The sequence below is a fragment of the Mustela lutreola genome, chromosome 6, assembly GCF_030435805.1.
Source record: "Mustela lutreola isolate mMusLut2 chromosome 6, mMusLut2.pri, whole genome shotgun sequence".
Classification (NCBI taxonomy): Eukaryota; Metazoa; Chordata; class Mammalia; order Carnivora; family Mustelidae; genus Mustela; species Mustela lutreola.
In genome coordinates this window covers 146,407,843-146,423,093 of record NC_081295.1, presented here as the reverse complement: position 1 = coordinate 146,423,093, position 15,251 = coordinate 146,407,843, and positions in this window count along the sequence as shown.

The following is a 15,251-nucleotide window of genomic DNA, read 5'->3' as shown; positions in this document are numbered from 1 at the left end:
TACATTTTCATTTGTAAGGGTGTCTCTTCCCATATTTGTAAGAGGACAATGACTCTCAGTCACTAGAGAAGATTCTCATCATCGGAGAAGGCACTGCTTGAGTCTGCATAAAAACCTTAGTAAAGAATGGATAAAGAAGATGTGATATATATATATATATATATATATATATACGTATATATACGTGTATATATATATATACACACACACACACACAATGGAATACTATGCAGCCATCAAAAGAAATGAAATCTTGCCATTTGCAACGACGTGGATGGAACTAGAGGGTATCATGCTTAGCGAAATAAGTCAATCAGAGAAAGACAACTATCATATGATCTCCCTGATATGAGGAAGTGGAGATGCAACGTGGGGGGTTAAGGGGGTAGGAGAAGAATCAATGAAACAAGATGGGATTGGGAGGGAGACAAACCATAAGTGACTCTTAATCTCACAAAACAAACTGAGGGTTGCTGGGGGGAGGGGGGTTGGGAGAAGGGGGTGGGGTTATGGACATTGGGGAGGGTATGTGCTATGGTGAGTGCTATGAAGTGTGTAAACCTGGCGATTCACAGACCTGTACCCCTGGGGATAAAAATATATGTTTATAAAAAATAATTTAAAAGTAAATAATAATTTAAAAATAATAATTAAAAAATAAATTAAAAAAGAAAACCTTAGTAAATAACTCTTATCATCCAGAAGTTTCCACTGTATATTTACCTTCCCACAATTTACCACCCCTAGAAGCTCCAATTTCCCCACCCTTCTCTTGTCCAATTACTTCTCCACAATTTATTGTCCTTTGTTAAATGGTGTATAAGCGTCCAGGACTAACTGCTCCTTTGGAATTTCCATTTCTTTTCTGTGGGATCTCCTGTATGTTCATATAAAATAAACCTTTTCTTCTGCTAATCTGTCTCCTGTCAGTTTAATTTTCAGGTCCCAGGGACAGAACCTAAGAGGGTAGAGGTAGAAATTTTTCCTTTGCTACACATAGCACTAGATATATAAAAGCTTTTTTTTTTTTTTTTTTCAATAAGTATAAAATATTCATTGGATTTTTTTGGGGGGGAAAATTCAATACAGATGTTCTTTTAAGCATATATATTTAACCATATCCCGTAAATTATACTTCCAATAGAAGTTATTTTGGCATATTGAATTAGATATACTTTTAAAAAAGCAGGAATTTATAGACACAGCCTCAGCGAACAGATTGCTCTGCCACCCTGGCACGAAGAAGACATGTTTCTCATCACACCCTAAGATTCAAGACGCTAAGGAGTGTGATTCTTGAGCAAACACTATTCACTGGGTCCGGTGAGATGGGAGGAGGTGAAGGGACAAGTGAAAATGGCTTTGACCATCAGGGGAGCCATAATGTAGTTAGGAAACAAGATTAATTCTCAATCTGCTTTAAAGAGCAGTTGGCAGACTCAGTGGAGCATGCAACTTTTGACTTCAGGGTTGTGAGTTCAAGCCCCATATTGGATGTGCAGCCTACTTAAAAAAAAAAAAAAAATTGAAAATTTAAAAAAAAAAAAAAAAGAAGAAGAAAGCAGTGTAACTTAGCATGGAAGGATGTGGGGTGGCTCCGGGTACCAGGACTGTTAGAGAAAGGAAATCTCAGGGCAAGATCAGAGGAACTTGAACCGTAAGGAGGAGTTTGGCCTTGAGCTGGACCCAAGACAGATATGTTTACTATTTGAGTAGGAAGGAGAAGCAGGAAGGGACTTTTCGGGCAAATATGGACAGAGGCACAGAGAGGAGAACTGATCAACTGCGTGAGCCCTAAAAGAAGGCTGGTAAAAGACGAGCGTTGCGAAAGCAGGTACCTCATCTCTCTTGTTTACTGTGGTACCCTGAGTGCCTAGAACAGTGCCTGGCACGTAGGAGGAACCTGCTATTTCTTGCAGGAATGAATGAACAGACTGCTACTTTTCTAAAACTATGTAAAGAGCAGAAAAGGAATGTCTCGGGGTCTTTTTCTCTAGAAGAAAAGAGAGGCAACTTCTGGGGTGTGCTCCAGGGGTCCCACAGATGGGGTCTGGCGTATTAGGTGACAGATACCAAAAATGTTCTGAGTGGGTGGAAGACTGTCCAGAGTTGTTTGCCTGAGGCTTTGTCTTGGAAAGTGACCTGGCCTGGGCTCAAAGAATTGACTCCCTTTCCTATGCATATCCATATGTTTTGGGTGCTGGGATTCTCTTTCGGGTTTTAAGTAATTTACAAGTCATCCCAATGAGGTGGAGGAGAGAGAAGACATCACATTTCTGGAGCATCCCCTGTGTGCTGGGCATTTTCAATTTTATCATTTAATTCTCTCAAAGATTAAATGAAGTGAGCATTTTTTTCTACTCTGGTAAAAACTATATAACATAAAATTTACCATTTTGACCGTTTCTAAATGCACAGTTCAGTAGTGTTAAGTGTATTTATATTGTTGTGAAACAGATTTCCAGAACTTTTTTCATGCAAAACTTTTCCTCCTCCCACCAGCCCCCAGTCCCTGGAAACTACCACTCTACTTTCTGACTCTATGAATTTGACTATTCTGGGTACCTTGTAAAAGTGGAATCATACACAATTTGTTTTTTTGTTTTGTTTTTAATGTGTGGAAGAGAGAGAGAGTGCACAAGCAGGGCGAGCAGCAGGCAGAGGGAGAAGCAGGCTGAGCAGGGAGCCCAATGTGGGACCCTGGGATCATGACCTGAGCCGAAGGCAGATGGTTAACAGACCAAGTCACTCAGGTGTTCCACTATTAGTCTTTTGTGACTGCCTTGTTTCACTTAGCATAGTGTCCTCAAGGTTCATCCATACTGTAGCAGATGACCAGGCTACCTTCCTTTTGAAGGCTGAGTTATGTTCCATTAATACCGCATCACCACATTTTGCCCCTCTGTTTATCCAATGATGGGTGCTTCCACCTCTAAACTATCATGAGTAGTGCTGCGATGATCACTGGTCTACAAATGTCCATTTGAGATCTGCTTTCAGTTCTCTTGGGTATATGCCCAGAAGTGGGATTGTTGTATTAGGTACGCATTTTTCTCCTTACTTGATGAATGAGGGCACACAGGCCCAGGGAACTCCTGAAACTTGCCCCAGGTCCCATGAGCTGAAGACTGCAGAGTAAGGTCTGACCCTAGACTCCTGCCTGTGCCCCTTTCTACCCAGTCTGAGGATCAGCCTTATCTGCATGATTGACGTATACACCCAACTTTAAGTTGGAAAATTGGGGATTACATTTATGAATACTCTTGGGAGCTGCTGATTTTGTGGTTTACATAATTGGAAACGGAAGATGGCTCAGAGCTCTTTTTTTTCCAAGGCTCAAGTTGCATAAGTGGTTGACAACAATAAATTGGCTGAATTCTTTTCTGGACGCCAGATTCCAACATTGTTCTGCATTTGTTGCCGTTTTGCAATAATTAAATGCTAACAGAAGTCCAGGGTGTATTGTTTTAGAATTAGCTGACCGGGGACCTACTTATAATTCCCTAACCTTGGGCACATCAATATTCAAAGGCAATTTTAACCCGAGCTGTTTAACTATGAAGTTGTAATGTATGCCAGTCACTACATTGCCAAATAGTTTTAAATCCATATTAAGATTTTTAAATGGAATTTAGTGAGTCTGATTTTGCAGTGGTTCTAAGATTAAGATGCACGGGGAGAAAAGAAATAAAAGAAATGTTTTCTCTATTTCCTTTCTAACCTTATTGTCCTTTCTTCTTCTTTTTTTTTTTAAGCTTTATTTATTTATTTATTTTACAGAGAGTGAGCGAGTGAGAGTGACAGCACAGGCAGGGGAGAGGGGCCTAGGGAGAAGGGGAGAAATCCCCAGGCAGACTCCTTGCTGAGCATGGAGCCTGGCCCAGGGCGTGATCCCTTGACTCCAAGACCATGAACTGATGTTCAACCAAGAGTCAGATGCTCAACCAGCTGAGCCACCCAGATGCCGCTGTCCTTTATTCTTGGTCATCAGTTGATCTGACACTTGGGATTTCTGTGGTGTGGTTGGTGGGGATGGGGGTATGCATGGAAAGAGAAGAAGTAGTAACAGGGAACAGAGGGGGGAAGGGCAGGAAAGACGGAGGAGATCCCTGGGATGAATTTATGTCTAGACAGATACTGAACCATCTAGGTCCTTTGTTTCATCAAGCAGAAGGTCAAGGTGCAGAGAGGTTGGGTGGCTAGTCCTGCCATGTGGTGGGTGAGGGTTCCATGGGAACTCCTGCGAGTCATAGCACTGTCATTCTTAGAGCACTCTGGACTTCCATATACCTATTTGCATCTGCTCAAAAATTACTGAGAGGGCGGGGTCCAGGCAGGAAAAGAAAGGCACGCTCCAACTGGGTCATGTAAGGAGAATTTCGTAAGGAATTGTAGGACAAGACAGTGCAGTATGCCAGGGTTGATAATCTGTGGGGAGCCTCTGTGACCCCTGGGATGGAAAGAGTGAGATAGAGGAGTGGTTCCTAGAACCTGGACCAAGACAGCTCTAGGGAGAGGGTTGCCTGATTGGAGCTGTGAACTTTGGTGTTTAGGTGGTGCCTATGTCGGTTATCACTACTTCTGGAGAGAGAACGGTCCACGCTGCAATCTGGTCACTTTTCCTGTGCAATTATATGCCTTAATTTCAGTGAGGTTCATGCTCATCAGTATAATGAATTATGGTAGATCCTGTAGAATGTCATTTCAGTTGGGCATGGAAACTATCCATGAGGGGACAACTGCGTGGCTCAGTGGGTTAAGTGTCTGCCTTTGGCTCAGGTCATGATCCCAGGGTCCTGGGACTGAGCCGCAGGTCAGGCTCCTTGCTTGGTGAGGAGTTACCTTCTCCTTCTCCCTCTGCCCCTCTCCCTGCTCATGTTCTCTGTCTTGCTCTCTCTCAAACAAACAAACAAACAAACAAATAAATAATCTTAAAGAAAAGAAAAAGAAAGCAACCATATATGAGATTGGATGTGACCCAGGGTAGTAAAAAGGCTTTGTGTATAGAGTCATACATTCCTTTGGAGGGGGACATAGGGGCGAGTTGTGTTGGAGTAGCCTCCTGAAAAGTCTTTTCTGAACCCTAGTATGGGGAAGAGAGTTGACTTTCATCATTAAGTACTGTTCTTTACATCAGTTTCATTAACTTATGTAGCAGATAAATTATATGCTTCATTATTCAGCAATCCAGTGTTAGTACAGTGGATTATTAGGGAGTCTACTTTCTGTCACTTCTGTGATATTATAGCATCGTGTGGGAGCTCAATAAAAGTGAATGGACAAACATTGTGTCTTTCTTAATCGGTAAACTAAACTCTGTGTGGATTCTGAGTAGTATGAGTTTCTGAAGTCAGATTATGTGGGTTTGAGTTCTGAATCTCCATTTTCCTAGCTGTTGGACTTTAGACAAGCCGTACTCAGCCTCAATTCTCTTATATATAAGAATGAGTAAAGGTTTATCAGTTAAGATTAGGTTCAAGAGTACAAACCAGGGCACCTGGGTGGCTCAGTGGGTTAAATGTCTGCCTTTGGCTTAGGTCATGATCCCAGAGTACTGGGATTAAGTCCCACATCGGGCTCCATGCTCAGCGGGGAGCCTACTTTTGCCTCTGCCTCCTGCTCTTTCTCTTTCTCTCTGACAAATAAATCAATAAAATCAAAACATCCCACACAGTAGTGGCATAGTCACCTATGAGTTTATCTTTCTCGTGTATAAAATAAGTCTGGCCGTGGATAGGCATAGGCTGGGATGATACTTCCATAATTTTACTGGACACCTAGGTTTCTTTCATCTTCATTCTCCACCATCTTTAGTCTGTTATTCCCACATATAAATGACAAGATGGCAATTGGTGCTCCAGCTGTCTCACCCAAATTCCTAACAGAGGGAGAAACAGAAAAGCACAAAGGGGCACATGCCACCAACCTGTCCCCCTTCCTTTCTGCAAGCTTCATTCACCAACTTCTGTTTTTTCATCCCATTGGCCGTTGCTCATTGCAAGCTGGTAAACTGATGCTTTCGTTGGGCACACTGAAGTTTTACATAACTAAGGGCTTTCTTTTAAGGAAGAAAGGGAGATGGATGTTAGGTAGGCAACTTTCAGATTCTGCCAGAGCAGGTAGTGACAGACCTTTTCAACCTTCATGAAGCTGAGATGACAAATCCACATAAAAATGGTTCACCAACTGGCCAGTACTTGAGGAGCTCTCATTTCCCACAGAATGTAATTATAATCTAATTCTAAAGCAACAGGATTCCTCTGAAACTAATCAAGTTAAACAGAACAACATATACATGCTTTTGCCTTCCAAAGTAGTCACTATGGAAAGCAACGTAATAGTTCCATTAATTTTATAGTCAGAAATCTGTTTAGAGCCATTTTACTATCATACAAAAGCAACAGCTTTGTTGGGCACATCTCACCACCATCAACTTCATCATCCATGGTATTCAATAAAATTAGTTTTGAACGGCATTGGAGGGATGACGATTATTGATGGGTAAGAGTATTTATTTTTAAAATGTTCAGCAGGCTCCATAGGGAATTCTGGCTCAGTTATCTCCTATTTCCAGAAGCCAGACTTCCATATTTCCCATAGTAATGGGAGATATTTATATGAACATAACTGAGGAAAGTATATGTTACATGTATTTGAACTAACCATGAAGATCAGTTCAGTGTAAAGTAGTTACTCTGCTTTGTGTTGACCTTTGGAGAGGTATTTGTGGTCATTTACAATTATACCTGAAATTGGATAGTGAGCCATTGGAATTATACAGATATTCCCCTTTCTTCAAAAGGTGGTTGGAAATTTGTATAGGAAAAATGGATCTCTATCTCTTCAAACTTGTGAGTGGGATTGGTAAATATTTCTATAAGATTAACACTTTATGAACACGTAAGGCTCATTTACATACTAAATCATGCAGTGATTTTTTTAATAAAGTGGGCCCATTTTATATATTCCATTTAAGACCAAAAACTTGTCGTAATGTGAGTTCTGGTCATTTTGTTGGTCATTGGAGGCTATACGTTATATTACATGGTCTACCCTGTCATTTCGTCTACTCTGACATCAAGTTGAAAATCTAGAGGTAACCCCAGGTATCACCTGGCCCCATTTTTAGTTTTATAGGCGAGGGAGCTGAGACTCAGAATTTAAATGACTTGTCCGAGATCTCCTAGCTAATATGTGACAGAGCAGGTACCAGAACTCAGCTCATCTGGGTCCTGCTATCAGGCCTCTCTCTTTATACCAGAGTCCTTCTCACTCACCTCAGGGTTGACATGGCTCTGTAAAGTTTTCCCCAACTAGGGAAGAGGAGACAAAACACTGGGTCTGAGAATTTTAAATCTTGGTCTCTGAAGTGTAGTGAGACAATGACCACTGCTTCTCTGCCCATATGCATTCTTCTCTTCCTTTCACAACTCCCAAGTTTCTGCTGGGCATTTAGCAACCTGAGCAGACTACATTTCCCAGCGCCCCCCCCCCCCCTTGCAGTGTGGTACGGCCAAGTGGCTGTTCTGGCCAGTGGGGTGTGAGCGAAAGTGAGAGGGTACAACGTTGATATCATGCCCGTTCTCCATTCCTTTCCCGCTGCTTGGGAAGGTGACACAGACGCAGACACCTACATGACAAGGTGACGAGGTGGAAAGCAAGGACAGCAGAGCCCCCCTAACCATCTTTGGACTATGACTTCATGCAACAAAAAGCAAAATTCTGTCTTTGTTCCTACCACTGCGTGTTGGGCCCCCTTGTTACAGCAGCTGCGATGGTACCCTAACTAATACACTCAATGCCGATCATATAGTCCTGTGGTAACAGTGGGAAGCAAAGGAAGGTCCAAGCTGCAATCCTCTGTGGTCGGTTTTGCTTGGGCACAGAATTTAAACTTATACCCTTGGTTTATGTCAGATCCAGAGTATTCATGCTACCAGCAAAAATCGCTCACTAGAAGGAGCATTGATAGGGGAGCTGGCTCGAGGCTTCTCCCATGAGCCTGCTACTAACTTCCAAAGTGCCTTCATGGCTCTTTGCTTCCGTACCTGCAGAATGGAGATATGTTGTTCGGTGACCTCCCAGCAAAAAATGGTTGTAAAATATTTGGCAAATGCAAATGCAAGCTTTCTGCCTGTAATACTGAACAAACACAGTAGCTTTCCTGATTCATCCTAATGATTTATAGATCAGCCTGTTTACTGAAGGGGGGCTTGACGCTGGCATGACCCAGCAGAGCTGATGAGCTCTCTCTGTCTTAACCCTTAGGACTTAGTGCAAGTACGATCCTTTCCTCTACAGCCTTATTAACAGCACCATGATGAGGAAGGAAGGCATCAGAGCTATGGAGTGGGGAATTGGAGGACCCCAGCTGAATATTCTATTCTTTTTTTCCCCCAAAATAGTGTTTGTGTCCATGTTCTGATGATTCTTTGAAGCTAGAAGTGTTAAGTAAAGGAGACTTGCTTCTTCTTTTTATTTTTTTCCCTTTATGTGAGAGAGAGAGCACAAATAGGATGAGGGACAGAAGGAGAAGCAGACTCCCTGCTGAGTAGGGAGCCTGGTCTGTGGCTCGATCCTGGGACTTGAGGATCATAAGCTGAGCCCAAGGCAGACACTTAAACTGACCGAGCCACACAGGTGCCCCGAGGAGACCTGCTTCTGAAATCTTTCTGATGTGATCAACATCATGTTTATAAAAATCACCAAGTTGGAATCATGCTTTTGGCACTCACTCCCATGTTAAGTCCCTGTCCCATACATGTCATAGCTCATTGTGATGGCTGACCCAGTCTCCCGATCTTTTTGCCTTGGAGAACTTTACTTAAGTAAAGGACTCCTGACCCTTTTATTTCAGCATGTTCCGGACTTTGCCAGAAAGTGCTTGCTTGTGCCTGGTACTCCTTAACATTCCCTCTGGGCAACCTAAGCTCTCGTTAAGTTACTTTTGACCATTAATCCTTCTTTTATCCTAAGCATCTCTATAAGGGATAGACCTGGAACAATTTCAAGACCAGACCCCTTTTTCAAAGGAGCATAAATTGTTAGAGCATTGCAACAGTATGTGAGAACACAGTCCAAGCACATTTTGAAAGCAAACTACAAAAACTGGGGTCAGGCCAGTGAGTGGACAGCATTATTGCCGTAATAGCCCCACATGGAAATGATTGGTTGTTATCAAAATCCACTTACGTTACAACACGTTTGGATGACATGACAAGGCTGTTCCCTTTCACTGTGGTATACGCTGAGCTCATCACTGCATCAGCACATTTAGAGGTTCTCTGTGATGCGGACAGAAGGGAGGAAGGGAATGATGTGGGGGGAGCAGTGGGGGAGGAGCGGAAGGGTCTGGAATTCAGGGTTTGGAGAAAGCTACAACTGTGAACTATGCTACAACTGTTGTATCATTTTTTTTTTAAAGATTTTTTTATTTATTAGAGAGAAATTTGGGGGAGGAGCTGAAGGAAAGAGAGTCAAGCAGACTCCACTGAACACAGAGTAACACAGGGCTCGATCTCATGACCCTGAGATCATGACCCGAGCTGAAACCGAAAGTCGGATGCTTAACCGACTGAGCCACCCAGGTGCTCCTTTTGTATCATTTAATCTCATCAATATTGTGTCACTTCATTCTCCCCACAGCCCGGTGTGGTAGGTAGGTAGCATCCCAAATGTGTAACATTCAGCTAAAAAGTGTGGGAGAGGGCACTTTCTGCTCAGTTGGTGGAGCATAGGACTCTTGATCTTGGGGGGGTGAGCTCAAGCCCGATGTTGGACTTAAAGCTTACTTTAAAAAAGTGTTGGAGAGAAAATCTGAATCTACATTTGCCTGACTCCAAAGTCCTTACTCTTGCCATGAAACCATATTTGCTTCCTGGTGAATGAAAAGCATGCCAGAGGAAGGGGGAAAGAAAATAACAAAGTCTGTTATCCCAGCCAGTTTAAACAGATGCCAACAGAAGAATATCACTTGGAACACATTCAACTTAGGAAAAGTAGAGAGAATGAGGAGCTACCTTGCAGCATCTTTGGAGAAAACCGGGTGTAGGAATTAAGGAGTATAGCAAGAATGATCGCATTAGAGAAAGGAGTCAAAAGCGCAGGGTATGTGATGTCAGCTTGGAAAATGCAGGAAAGCTATAGCTGAATACTTAGATCCATAAAGAAACAAGATTTACTTTTTTTTTTTTTTTTAACTTATTTGAAAGACAGAGAGAGAGTGAGCAAGTACTGTGGGGGAGGGGCAGAAAGACAGGGAGAAGCAGATTCCCTGCTGAGCAGGGAGCCCAACACAGGGCTCACTTCCAGGATCCTGAGATGGTGACCCTGAACTGAAAGCAGATGCTTAACTGACTGAGCCACCTGGTCGCCCCCAAGATTAACTTTTATTAAAAAAAAAAAAAAAAAAACGGCTAACGACTTAGCAGGTTGGGACCCTTTGGAACCTTGGTGGGGTGTGAATGTCATTTGCATTTGGGAAGGATGTGAATCTGTGGGGGCCAAAGGACTGAACCTTTAGAGGGCTCTCCACGATTTTGGCCCTTGGTGTATACACACCAGCTCCCAGTTATTCTTTTAAACACTAGTCTAGGTAGGCCAGTGAAAAGTTTTTGAAGATACGACTAAGGTCCCACATCAACTGACTTTAAGAAGGAGAAGTTTCCAGGGGGACTGACCTAATTATACAAGTCCTTTTATTTATTTATTTTTTAAGATTTTATTCATTTATTTGACAGACAGAGATCACAAGCAGGCAGAGAGACAGGCAAAAACAGAGAGGAGGAAGCAGGCTCCCTGCTGAGCAGAGAGCCCAATGCGGGGCTCCATCCCAGAACCCTGGGATCATGACCTGAGCCGAAGGCAGAGGCTTTAACCCACTGAGCCACCCAGACATCCCTATACAGTCTTTTTAAAGCAGACTTTTCTTTGGCTAGCTGTAGAAGAGGAAGAAACAAACATTCCTATTGTGAACCCCTGATGGTCATCGATGCTGGCCAATGGGGGCTACGTGGTGAGGAATTGTGGGTAGATCCAGCATGTACATCCAGTGCTCCTGGGCTGACAGCTGGAAGGAAAATGGGGACTTAGTCCTACACTCACAAGGAAATGAATTACTGCTAATAACCTGTGAGCTTGGAAGAGAACCAAGCCCTAGATGAGAACATAGCCCCAGCTGACACCTCAATTTCAGTCCCTTGAGACCCTGAGTAGAGGATCTAGTTAGCCCGTATTCAGACTTCTGGCCTCTAGAAACGAGGAGATTGTAAGTGGATAATGTTTGAAGCCAGAAAGTTGTGGCGGCTTGTTATGCAGCCATAGAAAATACACACATTGCATTTTGCAGGTTCCTTCTAGAAGCCTATGAAGAAGCAATGGCAAGTCTTTCGATCTCCATTTGATAATGAGGAAATTGATGCACAAATAAGCTTACATACCTTGCTCAAGTTCATTTAGCTCATTGATCACAGAACTGGGAGTAGACGGTTCTTTTGGCCCTGAGAGTAAATAAACTACTTTCAGCTCTCCCCTTGCTTGCATATTCTAATGTGCTCATGGAGGCTGATCTATTTGATCCCGTTTTGGTTCAGGGAAACACGTGGTACTAAGGGGGAGGAGTGTTGCAGGGCAAGAAGTCAGGAGAGGGGCGATGGGGGGAGCCTACCCACCTTTTCCTGTGATTCCTAGACTCTGCGTGTGCTCTTAGGTATATACCTGTGGAGGGGGCCTTCTCCAACCTCTTGGCCACAGTCTTGGGTCTCGTCTACAGTGTCTTCTGCTATAAGGTACTATAGCCTTTATCTTTTCTTTCTTTTTTTTTTTAAATGGAGAACTTATGACTAACTATGTACTACATTTGTGTGTGTGCCTGTGCATAAGGATATGTATCAAATTCTCCAGTAGTTTCCTGAGAAGCCCTTCAAAATCTATGGCTGCCTCAGACGGCATGAGGGGAAAAGGAGGGCTCCTGTCTCCTGGCAGAGATGGCCAGTTTCCACCTCCCGCCCATTTCCCTTTCTTAGCTGTGCTCATGGCTATCCTGAATAAAGCCCGTGTTCCAGCTTCCTTGTGGCCAGGTGCGGTCCTGTGACCAAGTTCTGACCAATGGGGTTTGGGGAAAAATGTGTGTAGTCCCACACAGCACTTTTTTCTTTTTTAAAAGAATTTATTTGTTTTGAAAGAGAGAGAGCACGATGGGGAGGAGAGGAAGGGCAGAGCAAAGGGAGAAGCAGGCTCCTCGCTGAGTGGGGAGCTGGATGTGGGGCTTGATCCCATAACCCATGAGATTATGACCTGAGCCGAAGCAGATGCTTCACCGACAGGGGCCCCCAGGGGCCCCAGGCAGCACTGTTAATACGGGGGAATGTTGCATCCACCTCTCTGTCTGCCCCGCCTCTGCCCTTCCCTCCAGCTGGAATGGAGACACGGAGGTGCTCCCCTTTGGACCAGACCACCGAGGTCCACATCCAAGGGATGGTGGAGCACCAGATCCGAAGGCCAGAGCTTCCAGATAGCTCCACATTGCTCCAGACTGGACCGTGACTTGAGAAAGCATTAAGATTCTACCTGCTTAAGCCACTCCTACTTCCGCCCTTTGTTACATCAGCCACTCTAAGTACCTAAGTCCCAACGAATGCATTTGCTTACCAGAACATCTGGGAACAGTGTGTGCATTATTCAAACGTAACAATGTGTGTAAGAGCTGTACAAATGTAGCTTTACCTGTTCCTGTCAGGGATTTGGACGTTGACTTGCTGCTTTGCTTGCTTCCAGTTCTCCCTGGCTTCCTTACTCCTCCTTTTGAAGAACCCAGCTCCGGCGTTACCCATGTTAGTCCCTCCGGGTTTACTCAGCGTCCTCCCTCGTATGGTCTTGGGGCCCCTCGTGCCTGGCTCTGCAGTGGTACCCGGCCTCCTGTGTCGAGATGTCTCCCATCCTGGATCTACCCACCCCGGATGGAAATGGCCCGAGTCCCGAGTTCCTCTCCCACACAGAGCTGTGAACTCCCTTAGGGCAGGGCTGACTCCTGTCCTACCGGGGAGCCTGTTGCATATTCAGTCCACAAGAGGTATTTGTGTTAAGTGATCCTACAGGTGAATGAAAGACGATGTGAACGAACTGATCATAAGCGGAAGCGTTTACCATGATTCTCTCCTTGTTACTGCTGCAAACTCACTTCTTTTCATCTGATGTGGACACACTTGGAACTCTGCAATGTGGTTGTTTGATATAAAACGGGGTTTTATTTGGGAGGGACACACTACACGTTTAACATTAAATGCCCTTTATTTTTTGTACAACTGGAGCTTTCAAATCAAGTCAGAGTCCTCTAACTTTTCATCTAGTTTCTCTGTTGTTCCCCTTGTCTAGTTCCTTCGAACCTCAGGAAACCCCCCGATCTCTATCCCTTTATTTTCAAGAAGCAATCATGTAGTAAATCCTATCCCACTGAGTCAAATTTAGGTCATCTTTTATTTGGTCAAAATATAGTTTTCCTGGCAAGTGGTATCACTATTATTCAGGAACACACATATTGTTTTACTTACCGCTCTGTAGTATTTTATGTTCTCATATAAATGTTATGCCTGGATTATAGCTGAAGCAAACTGGACCCCATTTATTTGAAAAAAATAATGGGAAATCAGGTTTATTCTATCCACCTTCCTGACAGTTTCCCATTTCTCCAAGGGGCCCTTGCGTGGGCTGCGCAGTGCTGCTCTGCTAGGAGATCTCTCCTGATTCTCTGGGACAGTTTTCCTGTCTGCCTGCAGCAAGCTGTCGGCTCCGGGCAGGGGACGGGGCCACGGCGCAGGGTGGGAGGGCAGGCTCCTTTGCTGAGCTCCGTGGAGGGACTGTGGTGGACAGAACGGTCAGCTTCTCTCAGGTTAAGAACTTGGGGGGGTGGCGCCTGGGTGGCTCAGTGGGGTTAAGCCTCTGCCTCTGGCTCAGGTCAGGATCTCAAGGTCCTGGGATGGAGCCCAGCCTCGGGGCTCTCTGCTCAGCAGGGAGCCTTCTACCCGCCCCACCCCCGCATCCCGTCTGCCTCTCTGCCTACTTGTGATCTTTCTCTCTGTCAAATAAATAAATAAAAGCTTAAAAAAAAAAAAAAAACCAACTTGGGAGGGGGTCAGAAAAATGGTGGCACTTTCTTTGGGCAAAGTGTTCAGCACAGATGGAAGGCTCCAGACCTGATTGTGGATTCGTGCAACCTCATTGACACTGTCTTGCCGTCGGGGAGGGATGCTTGAGGGATGTGTGTGTGTGTGAAAGAGAGAGATTACTTCGCCTGAGCTTCCCCTCACTAGCAAATGGTGAAGCTGAGAGAGCGGTCTGGCCCTACAATCCAGGCTCTGTCTGCCATACTTCTCAGTTTTTCAAAACACGTGATTGCCTGTTCCCCGTCTCTATTTACAACATGTTACCTTGTACTTATACATGTATACACATATGTATATACACATATTGCGATTTTTCTGGGGATGTGTGCAGGAACATAGTCCTGGAACTCCTTTCACAGAATAACACAAATAGGAACGGCATTTTGGAACCTTGCTGTTGACAGAACTCAGTTGCCTGTGTGATGAGACGCGGGCTACATACAGATGAGACGGAATGTTCAAACCAAAGAGGAAAATATGCCCACTGGTGCACAGTGGTCCCTCTCCTTCTGAGGCAGCGGGAGCCATGAGAGTGTGTCAGGTGCCTTACCTGAGGGGCTGTGCCTTCTCCAGGATGTGACGGAGGCCAGCCTGCCCCACAGGCAACCACCCTGGGGAAGTACCAGAACAGGAGCAGCGGACAGGGCGGCAGTAGAGATGGGATTTGCTGGAATATGACAGCACGTGATGACATGCTAACTTGAGCTCATGGTTCTCCTCAACTTCCCTGGTCTGGGGGATAGTGACTCTACACTCGGGCTCCCAACAGACCGTACACACGGACACACAGAGGAAGCAAGGGACAGGGAATAATTCCAAGCAGCAGAGTATGGGGCGCCAAGAGTACATGCTGGTGTCAGTTGGCTTGAGTTCAAAGCCTGGGTCCGCTCCTTGCATGACCCTGTGCAAATTACAATGATACCCGGTGCCCCCGTGTTACGCTTGTGTCATAGGCTTGGTGCGAGAATTCAGCGGGATTAAAAAATAGGAATACTACCCGGAACGGAGTTAACGTCCAGTGCATATTAGCCAATATTATTATTAAAACATGGTCAGAATGTATTGTTTCTCACAGAGTATTCTTTTTGCCAG